This window comes from Lutra lutra, chromosome 5, assembly GCF_902655055.1.
Source record: "Lutra lutra chromosome 5, mLutLut1.2, whole genome shotgun sequence".
In the NCBI taxonomy this organism is placed as follows: Eukaryota; Metazoa; Chordata; class Mammalia; order Carnivora; family Mustelidae; genus Lutra; species Lutra lutra.
Window position 1 is genome coordinate 80,298,586 of NC_062282.1, and position 3,962 is coordinate 80,302,547.

The window sequence follows — 3,962 nt, forward strand, 5'->3', positions numbered from 1 at the left end:
GGTCCTGAATTTCAGCTTCCTTCCCCTCCAAGCCCTAGAGAGATCTATTGTCTGTAAACTCTGCTTAAAATATGCTCTATGCTCCAGCTGGGGAGCCACTTAATGTACAGGAAGAGCCTCCGCTACCTCTCCTTCCCAGGCCCTGTTAGAACAAAGCAGGGAGGAGGGGGAAGAGCAGCCACCAAGAATGAAGAAGCTGACAAACAGCCCTGCCCCTGACTCCATGCTGTACCCCTTGGTGCCTTGGGTCTCTATTTTGCAGCTGAAGGGACTGCCTAGCCATGGGGTTGAGGAACCTGACCCACTGAAGACCCTTCACTGTGGTACCTTGGCAGGGAAATGAAGGCTTCAGGGCCCCTCTCCTCTCTCGTCGCCTTACAGGAGCCTCCAAGGATAGGGAACTCACTGCCTTCGAAGGCACCTGTTCCACTCCTGACAAGTCTCACTATTAGAAGACCTTCCTTGGAAAGAGCCCTACCCACCTCCCCATAACAGCCCAGGACTTCACCTTCTGGTTCCCTATTAATGTGGTCTCCCACAGGTGACAGGCCTCCTGGAATTTCAAGGCAGTTCCTGCAACCCCCTAAGGCTTTATTTTTCCTGGGCTAAACAACCCTGAGCCCTTCCCCCAGGCCCTATTAGTCTGTAGTTTTGAGTCTCTTCACCATCCTATTTTCCTCCTCTGTGCTGCCTGGTGTGTCACTGAGGATTCTCGGTGGTGGAGCCCTGAGCTGACCCCAGCACCCATAAGTATTTATTCAATAAATATTTGTTAAGTGCCTTCCAAGCACCAGGCACTGTGCTAACAGCTGGGGATGCAGACAAGATCCCAGCTCTCCCAAGGCTTGTAATTCTGGTGGGGAAGCCAGATACTAACATCAGATAAGCACAAAAATGAATGCATAATTACCAAGTGAGATAAGGGATCTGACTAAAGCAACTTGGTAATGTGAAAGCATCTAACAAAGGAACCTGATTTAGTGTGGAAGGGAGAGGGGTGGACCACCCTAGGCTTCCTGACATCTAAAGGATATAAGCTTTAACTGGAAAGCAAGGAATATAGGGAACAGCATTTAAGATGGTGTGGAACAGACTGTGCAAAGATACTGTGTCCAGAAGGAGTTTGTCTCATTCAAGGAACTAAAGAAGCCAGGCTGAGACCCCAGTGAGGAGTTGGACTTGATTCTAAGAGCAATGGAAAGACATAAATGTGTATATGCAATAAGAGCTGATTAAAATTTGCCTCAAAAAGACATAGATCCAGGGGCACCTGGGTGGCTCAGTGGGTTAAAGCCTATGCTTTAAAGCCTGCTTCCTCCTCTCTCTCTGACTACCTCTGCCTACTTGTGATCTCTCTCTGTCAAATAAATAAATAAAATCTTAAAAAAAAAAAAGAAAAAGACATAGATCCCTAGAGTGGCAAGCAGGTCTACTAAGCTTTTACAGGTGCTGTTCCCTCTGCCATGGATGCTCTGTTCCTAGGTTTGTCTTTCTTTCTTCTTTTCTTCTTTCAAGGATTTTAGAGGTTAGAAGTAGACTCCCTACTGAGCAGGGAGCCCAATGCTGGGCCCCATCCCAGGATCCTGGGATCATGACCTGAGCTGAAGGCAGACACTTAATTGACTGAGCCACCCAGGTGCCCTGTTCCTAGGTGTTTCTGAGGCTAACTTGTTTTTATCATTCAGGGCTTTACCTAGCACACCCAGCCTCAAGAAGCTCCAGCTACATGCCCTGTCACTCTCTATTTGTTTAGCCTATCTTATTATTTTTTAATAGCACTTTCACAATCTGAAAGCGAATTATTTATTTCTTTGCATATTTACTCTTGTTCTCTCATTAGAAAATAAACTCTGCAGGGGCAGGAATTTTGTATGTCTTAGTGTCTTCAGCACCTGGCATAGAGCTAGCACATAGTAGGACTTCAATAAATAAGAAATGAATGCAAGAATAAATCACTGAATGGAGGCCAATATGAAAGGACCTGTGTTTACCCACAAATACACATCTGTAAATGCATAGCTATTTAAGGGTATGTGCATATGTGTCCAAAGACACACAGAGACATCCTTTGCCTATGTGGTCACCTCACAAGGGGCCTCTTAGACAATTCAGAGTCATGGCCTGTGAAGTTCATTGCACTGCTTCAGCTAATCAATACCTATACTCTCTGGCTGGACGAGGACCTGTGCAAACAGACATGTCTCAGGTCAGCTGTTGGTTAATCAAAGATGAGGGTGGAATTTTAAGTGCCCTACAGGAGGGGTAGAAGAGAGAGATTGGCCATGTGGCTCGGAAGCAGAAGAGTACCTCATAGTGTCCATCTCACGACTTGTCCTGATGCCCCAGCCCACTTCCTATTGCCTCCCCATGTCCTATTCTACTGGGGGATGTCCTAACCAGGCATTACATGGGAACTACAACAGAGAAATTCAAATTTAGTGGCGCTTACAGGGCTTGGGAATTTGACCAGGTAGGCAACTTTTTAAAACAAGCATTTATTGGGGCACCTGGGTGGCTCAGGCAGTTAAGTGTCTGCCTTCGGCTCAGGTCATATGATTCCAGGGTCCTGGGATTAAGTCCCTCATGGGGCTCCCTGCTCAGCAGGGATTCTGCTTTTCCCTCTCTCTCTCTCTCCCCCTCAAATAAATAAATAAAATCTTTCAAAAAATAAAAAATAAACCAAAAAAATTATTTACTGAGTACCTACCTGAGTAAGTGCAAAGCATAGCTAGGGACTGCCACATTTATACATAATAGCTTATTCAAGGGAGATTTTATTTTTTTTTTGAAAGATTTTATTTATTTATTTGACAGACAGAGATTACAAGTAGGCAGAGAGGTAGGCAGAGAGAGAGGAGGAAGCAGGCTCCCCGCTGAGCAGAGAGCCCGATGTGGGGCTCCATCCCAGGACCCTGGGATCATGACCTGAGCCGAAGGCAGAGGCTTAACCCACTGAGCCACCCAGGCACCCCATCAAGGGAGATTTTAAAAAATCATAGAAATCTTAGAAGCTTTGTTGGGCTCTTGGCTGGCTCAGTTGGTAGAGCACGTGACTCTTGATCTTGGGGTTGTGAGTTCAAGCCCCACAATGGGTGTAGCGTTTACTTAAAAAAAAAGAAGAAGAAGAAGAAGCAGCTTTGTGTTTACACATGGACTAGGGGGACAGGGCATGGTTAATTCCCAGATGAGCTCAGGGATAACTTATTGGAGTATTATTTAAAATAATGACCATACTGATTGAGCACTTACTATGTGTTAGGTGCTTTTTATATAGATTCTCTCACTTAATCCTCACTATAAATCTGTGGGGGGGGGGATTGCTCTTATTGTGGGAAGACTAAGTCTCGACAGTGGGTAGGGGTAGGGGTGTTAAGCAACTTGCCCAAATTTTCAACCACTATTAAACGGCAGAATGGATATATTCAAGCTCAAGGGGAGAGTCCAGAGCTCCTACTCTTAACCACAATGGTGGTCATAGCTTTGCCAAAAACAAAGGTAGGACTTGGGTGGGCAGCTACAAACAGTCCATTCTAGGAAGAAGACACAGCTTGAGCAAAAGCTGGTAGGCATTGCTGCCAGGTCTGCCTGTTTTTGAAAATCTCTGGTAGCCTGAGATCCTGGGAGATTAAAAAAAGAAAGAAAGAAAAGAGAAACAAAGCCAGATTTTGTCAACTTTTCCTTCTCTCTGGCCTTTAGCATATTAGCCCTATGGTAGTGTCTTACCCTAGGTATGTCTCTCTCTAGTCCCCAGACAGAACTTGTGAGTGTACAAGGAGGTGGCCAGGATGGTGCTTCTGTTGAATTGGTCTTCTCCCTACCCTGACTGGTGGGGGCCACTTAGGGACATTCTCTGGGCCAAGCTCCTCCTCTGCCCATCTGCATCCCTGCCTCCTGACTCATTTCATTCCAACCAATAGATTTGTAGCATGCAAATTTAATGAATAGGCAAAGAAGTGATTGGC